The sequence below is a fragment of the Mustela putorius genome, unplaced genomic scaffold (assembly GCF_011764305.1).
Source record: "Mustela putorius furo isolate JIRA1106 unplaced genomic scaffold, ASM1176430v1.1 tig00000398_pilon_pilon_pilon, whole genome shotgun sequence".
Classification (NCBI taxonomy): Eukaryota; Metazoa; Chordata; class Mammalia; order Carnivora; family Mustelidae; genus Mustela; species Mustela putorius.
This window is the reverse complement of record NW_025421371.1, coordinates 115,193-122,850: the sequence shown is the minus strand read 5'-3', so window position 1 is coordinate 122,850 and position 7,658 is coordinate 115,193. Positions and strand designations below refer to the sequence as shown.

Here is a 7,658-nt window from a genome sequence, read left to right as displayed (position 1 = left end):
TAATAACAAAATCAAAGAAAAACATCAACAATAATACAATAGCAGTAGGGGACTTTAACACTATCCTCACTGAAATGGACAGATCATCCAAGCAAAAGATCAACAAGGAAATAGAGGCCTTAAATGACACACTGGACCAGATGGACATCACAGATATATTCAGAACATTCCATCCCAAAGCAACAGAATACACATTCTTCTCTAGTGCACATGGAACATTCTCCAGAATAAATCACATCCTGGGTCATAAATAAAGTCTCAACTGGTATCAAAAGATTGGGATCATTCCCTGCACATTTTCAGACCAGAATGCTCTGAAGCTAGAACTCAATCACAAGAGGAAGTTTTGAAAGAACCCAAATACATGGAGGCTAAAGAGCATCCTTCTAAAGAATGAATGGGTCAACCAGGAAATAAAGAATTGAAAAAATTCATGGAAACAAATGATAATGAAAACACTATGTTTCAAAATCAGGACACAGCAAAGGCAGTCCTTAGAGGAAGATATATAGTGATACAAGCCTTTCTTAAGAAACAAGAAAGGTCTCAAAAACACAACCTAACCCTACACCTAAAGGAGCTGGAGAAAGATCAACAAAGAAAGCCTAAACCCAGAAGGAGAAGAGCAGGAGACGAGAAATCATAAAGATCAGAGAAAAATCAATGAAATAGAAACCAAAAAACAGACAAACAAACAAACAAAAAAAACCCAATAGAACAAATCAACAAAACTAGGAGCTGGTTCTTTGAAAGAATTAATTAGATTGATAACCCCCTGGCCAGACTTATTAAAAAGAAAAGAGAAAGGAACCAAATAAAATCATGTATGAAAGAGGAGAGATCACAACCAACACCAGAGAAATACAAACAATTATAAGAACATATTATGAGCAACTCTGTGTCAACAAATTTGACAATCTGGAAGAAATGGATGCATTCCTAGAGACACATAAACTACCACAACTGAACCAGGATGAAATAGAAAACTGGAACATAATGAGTAAGGAGATTGAAACAGTCATCAAAAATCTCCAAACAAACAAAAGCCCAGGGTCAGATGGCTTCCCAGGGGAATTCTACCAAACATTTATTTTTTATTTTTATTTTTTTAAAGATTTTATTTATTTATTTGTCATAGAGAGAGAAGTGAGAGCAAGCACAGGCAGACAGAGGCAGAGGGAGAAGCAGGCTCCCCGCCAAGCAAGGAGCCTGATGTGGGACTCGATCCCAGGATGCTGCGATCATGACCTGAGCCGAAGGCAGCCGCCCAAACAACTGAGCCACCCACGCGTCCCTCTACCAAACATTTAAAGAAGAATTAATTCCTATTCTCCTGAAACTGTTCCAAAAAATAGAAATGGAAGGAAAACTCCTTTTCATTTTCATTTTATGAGGCCAGCATCACCTTGATCCCAAAACCACACAGGGATCCCATCAAAAAAGAGAACTACAGGCCAACATCCTTGATGAACACAGATGCGAAAATTCTCACCAAAATACTAGCCAATAGGATCCAAGAGTACATTAAAAGATTATTCACCACGACAAAGTGGGATTTATTCCAGGGCTGCAAGGTTGGTTCAACATCTGTAAATCAATTGATGTGATACAATGCATTAATAAAAGAAATAATAAGAACGATATAGTACTCTCAGTAGATGCTGAAAAAGCATTTGACAAAGTATAGCATCCCTTCCTGATCAAAACTCTTCAAAGTGTAGGGATAGAGGGCACATACCTCAATATTATTAAAGCCATCTATGAAAAACCCACAGAGAATATCATTCTCAATAGAGAAAAACTGAGAGCGTTTCTGCTAAGGTCAGGAACACGGCAGGGATGTCCATTATCACCACTGCTATTCAACATACTACTAGAAGTCCTAGCCTCAGCAATCAGACAACAAAAAGAAATAAAAGGCAGGGCACCCGGGTGGCTCAGAGGGTTAAAGCCTCTGCCTTTGGCTCAGGTCATGATCCCAGAATCCTGGGATCGAGACCCACATCAGGCTCTTCTACTCAGCAGGGAGCCTGCTTCCTCCTCTCTCTCTCTCTCTCTCTCTACCTGCCTCTCTGCCTACTTGTGATCTGTATCTTTCAAATAAATAAAATCTTAAAAAAAAAAAAGAAATTAAAGGCATCTGAATCAGCAAAGAAGAAGTCAAACTATCACTCTTTGAAGATGATATGATACCTTACGTGGAAAACCCAAAAGAATCCACTCCAAACCTGCTAGAACTTGTACAGGAATTCAGTAAAGTGTCAGGACATAAAATCAATGCATGGAAATCAGTTGTATTTCTTTACACCAACAACAAGACAGAATAAAGAGAAATTAAGGAATCAATCCCATTTTCAATTGCACCCCAAACCGTAAGATACCTAGGAAAAAACCTAACCAAAGAGGCAAAGAATCTGTACTCAGAAAAGTATAAAGTACTCATGAAAGAAATTGAGGAAGACAAAGAAATGAAAAACGTTCCATGCTCATGGATTGGAAGAACAAATACTGTGAAAATGTCTATTCTACCTAAAACAATCTACACATTTAATGCAATCCCTATCAAAATGCCATGCATTTTTTTTGAGACAATGGAACAAATAATCCTAAAATTTATATGGAACCAGAAAAGGCCTCAAATAGCCAGATGAATTTTGAGGAAGAAACCCAAAGTTGGTGGCATCACAATTCCAGACTTCAAACTCTGTTACAAAGCTGTCATCCTTAAGACAGTATGGTACTGGCACAAAAACAGACACATAGACCAATGGAACAGAATAGAGAGCCCAGAAATGGACCCTTAACTCTAAGGTCAACTAATCTTTGACAAAGCAGAAAAGAATGTCCAATGGGAAAAAGACAGCCTCTTCAACAAATGGTGTTGGCAAAATTGGACAGCCACAAGCAGGAAAATGAAATTGGACAATTTCCTTATACCACAACAAAAATAGACTCAAAATGGATGAAGGACCTCAATGTGAGAAAGGAACCCATCAAAATCCTTGAGGATAACATGGGCAGCAACCTCTTTGACCTCAGCCGCAACAACTTCTTCCTAGGAACATCGCCAAAGGCAACAGAAGCAAGGGCAAAAATGAACTATTGGGATTTCATCAAGATCAAAAGCTTTTGCACAGAAAAGGAAACATAACAAAATCAAAAGACAACTGACAGAATGGGAGAAGATATTTGCAAACAACATAACAGATAAAGGGCTAGTATCCAAAATCTATAAAGAACTTAGCAAACTCAACACCCAAAGAACAAATAATTCAACCAAGAAATGAGCAGAGGACATGAACAGACATTTCTGCAAAGAAGACATCCAGATGGCCAACAGACACATGAAAAAATGCTCCACAGCACTTGGCATCAGGGAAATACAAATCAAAATCACAATGAGATACCACCTCACACCAGTCAGAATGGCTAAAATTAACAAGTCAGGAAATGACATATGCTGACGAGGATGCGGAGAAAGGGGAACCCTCCTACACTGTTGATGGGAACGCAAGCTGGTGCAACCACTCTGGAAAACAGCATGGAGGTTCCTCAAAAAGCTGAAAATAGAGCTACCCTATACCCAGCGATTGCACTACTGGGTATATACCCTAAAGATACAAATGTGGTGTTCCAAAGGGGCACGTGCACCCGAATGTTTATAGCAGCAATGTCCACAATAGCCAAACTATGGAAAGAACCTAGATGTCCATCAACAGATGAATGGATAAAGAAGAGGTGGTATATATACACAATGGAATACTATGCAGCCATCAAAAGAAATGAAATCTTGCCATTTGCAATGATGTGAATGGAACTAGAGGGTATTAGGCTTAGGGAAATAAGTCAATCAGAGAAAGACAACTATCATATGATCTCCCTGATATGAAGAAGTGGAGATGCAACTTGGGGGGTTTGGGGGATAGGAAAAGAATAAATGAAACAAGATGGGATTGGGAAGGAGACAAACCATAAGAGACTCTTAGTCTCACAAATCAAACTGAGGGGGGCCAAGGGGAGGGGGTTAGGGAAAGGGTTGTTGGGTTATGGACATTGGGAAGGATATGTGTTATGGTGAGTGCTGTGAAGTGGGTAAACCTGGTGATTCACAGACCTGTACCCCTGGGGCTAATAGTACATTATATTTTTATAATAAAATATTTTTTAATTTTAAAAATTATTTTTAATTTTTAAAAAAGACATTAAAAGTGTTTGAGCTGTTTGGTACAATAAAACTAAATGTGTACACACACACACACACACACACAGTGCTGAATGGGAAAAAGCTGCAGCCAAGAAGATTCTATCCAACAAAGCTATCGTTCAGAATGAAAGAGGAGATATAGTTTCCCATACAAGCAAAAAATTAAACAGTTCATGACTAAACCAGCCCTGCAAGAAATATTAAAGGGGACTCTTTGAGTGGGAAAGAGAGACCAAAAATCATAGTATAAAAGTAGGAAACACAAAAACAGTAAAAATTAATATTTTTGTAAAAAAAAGTTAGTCAAGTAACTCACAAAAAAGTATATAAAATGTAATAACATTTACATAAAACATGAGGGGGAGAGGAGAAAAGAATGGTTCAAATTTAAATGAACATCAACTTAATATAGACTGTTGCATGCAGAAGAGGTTATATACAAACCTAATGCAACCATATATCCAAAACCACCAATAAACATGCAAAGAATAAAGAGAAAGAAAACCAAATATATCACTAAAGAAAATCAGCAAAACATGAAAGACAGAAGACAAGAAAGGATCACAGAAAATCTTCAGAAACAACCACAAAACAAGTAATAAAATGGCACTAGATACATAATTATCAATAATTACTTTGAATGCAAACAGAATAAATGCCCCCAATCAAAAGACAAAGGGTGACAGAATGGATAAAAGAATGAAGACTTATTTAAATGCTGCTTATAAGAGACTCATTTTTAACCTAAGGATACCTGCAAATTGAAAGTGAGGGGATAGAGAATGATCTATCACGTGAATGGATTAAAAAAAAAAAAAGCCAGAATAGCATACTTTTTTCAAACAAAATGACTTTGGAACAAAGACTATAACAAGAGACAAAGAAGGACATTATATGAAGGGCACAATCCAAAAGGAAGATGAAAACTGTAAATATTTATGTACCCAACATAGAAGCACACAAATACATAAAACAGTTAATAATGAACATAAAGAAACTCATTGATAATAATACAATAATAGCAGGAGAACTTAACACCCCATTTACGTCAATGAACAGATTGTTTAAACAGAAAATAAAGAAGAAAATAATGGCTTTGACCAACACGCTGCATCAGATGGACTAACAGATATATTCAACCTAAAGCACTAGAACACACTTTCTTTTCAAGTGCAAATGGAACATTCTCTAGAATAGATCACATGTTAACCCACAAAACCAGTGTCAACAAATTGAAGAAGACTGAGGTCTTATCATGCATCTTTTCTGACCACATGCTATGAAACTAGAAGTCAACCATAAGAAAAAATCTGGAGGGATCACAAATACATGGAGGTTAAATAACATGCTGTTTAAAAGTGTAAATTGAATAAATGAAGGGCAATACAGAGAGAAAGGCTTGGTTTCAGGTTTGTATCAGAGATGATGAAGATTCCATTCAGTCAAAGATTTTTCCAAATGAGCTGAACTTCTTTCTCCATTACACATAATTTTTGTATTGTAGAAATGAATATGAAATATTTCTACCTCACCTCTCTGATATTTCTAAACAAGGCTTATTCCCTCAGACTTGATTTTTTAAAATTGTTTTCTTTTTGTTAATTAATTTATTTATTTATCCCAGCAATTCCTTCAGCCTCTATCAGCTGCTCTGGAACAAACTATAAATTTGTCAAAGGAACAAAAATTTCTTGATTCCTATTACTGTTTTATTTAAATAGCTTTTCCCCTATAGAACTGATTTTCTTTCTCTCTCTCTCTCTCTCTCTCTTTAATTTATTTATTTGTCAGAGAGAGAGAGAGTACAAGCAGGGGAAGTGGCAGACAGAGGGAGAAGCAGGCTCCCAGGACCCTGGGACCATGACCCAAGCTGAAGGCAGATGCTTAAATGACTGAGCCACCCAGGCATCCCTGATTTTCCTTTTCTTTTTAATTCTTTTTGTTATCCATTCCCCCCCAACACACACACACACACACACACACACACACACACACACTTTACAGATATCCTTCCTCCTTGAAATAAGATGCAGTAAAGATTTAGCCTGCCTGGGTTCAAATCCTAGCTCTGCTGTTCATTAGCTGTGTGGCTTTGGCAAATTACTTAACCTCTTTGAGGTTCAGCTTCCTAATCTGTAATTTGTAAATCTGTATCTACCTCATAAGATTGTTATGAGGATTAAATGAGTTAGTAGATGTCATTCACTTAGAACAAGGCCTGTCATATATCATAAGTGATAGCTATTGTCATCTTTATTGTGCTCTCCTTCCTAAGCCAGTCTCTAACCCCATTTCATCATATTCATTTCCCATTTGCATTCATCACAATACCTTTTGGAAGCTGCAAAGACAAAGAGTCATGACATTCATTAAGGCCAGAAGAGGGATCTCACTCTGAAGACTGTCTGCCTGTGAAAACCCGCTGCAGGGCCCCCTGCACGTCGGGGTTTTAGAGGCTGTAGATGAGTAGGTTCAGCACGGTGCTGATGACAGCAATGAGAATGCTGATCCCTTTGTCCTTGTCTGAGGCCTCCACTGAGCCCAGCCCAGGTAGCTGAAGACACCTGTCGCTTAAATATGCCCACCATGCTGAGATGGAAGCCACATGTGGAGAAAGCTTTCTTTCTGCCCTCCACAGAGCTGATTCCTAGGGCTGCCACTGCCATGTGTGCATAGGACCCAGTGATGAGGACCAAGGGGACCACCATGAAGGCTGCTGCTATCAAAAGCAGCAGCTCGTTGAGTTGGGTGCTGGAGCAGGAGAGCCAGAAGAGCTGTGGGAGGTCACAATAGAAGTGATTGATCACATGGGGGGGGTTACAGAAGTTAAGAGTAGATAGGCAACACTTTGGGTCAGTGCATTGGTGAAGGAAAGGACACATGACATGCCCACAAGCCAGTGCTTGCTGGATTCCTCAGCTCATGTGGGTGCTGTAGGTGAGGGGCTGGCAGATGGCCAGGTAGAGGTCAGAGGCCATGACTGTCAGCAGGAAGCAGTCCACTCCTGCCACGGGGTGGAAGGAGAAAAGCTGGGAGAGGCAGGCCATGTAGGGAATGCTTCTGGTTTTGGAAATGCAGTGCCTCAGCATGGCAGGGACAGTGACACAGATGCATCCATCATCTAGCAGGGACATGTTCCCCAGAAAGAAGTACATAGGCCTCAGAAATGAGCATCTTCCAAGGGGAACCAAAGCCATATGATGCTATATAACATACAACCTCTAGAACCATTAAAACATTTTGTTCTTCCTCAACATGTTTCCAAGTACAACCTTCATGGGTATGGTAAAAGTCATTCATTTATTTAACAAAAAATTTTTTAGCACCTACTACTGTTGACTTTACAAATAAAAGTCAGTTATTTTCACCAGCAAAAATAGGTTTATTCAGGAATAGGAGATAACTGCTGTTTGGAACAAGCAAGCTATGGCAAAAAAACAAAAACAAAAACAAA

General features: G+C 38.7%; 1 pseudogene; it reads right to left on the bottom strand.

The window, feature by feature from the left end:
• Nucleotides 1–6,653: 6,653 nt before the first annotated feature.
• LOC101692543 lies at nt 6,654–7,359 on the bottom strand (annotated as a pseudogene).
• Between the last annotated feature and the right edge of the window lie 299 nt (nt 7,360–7,658).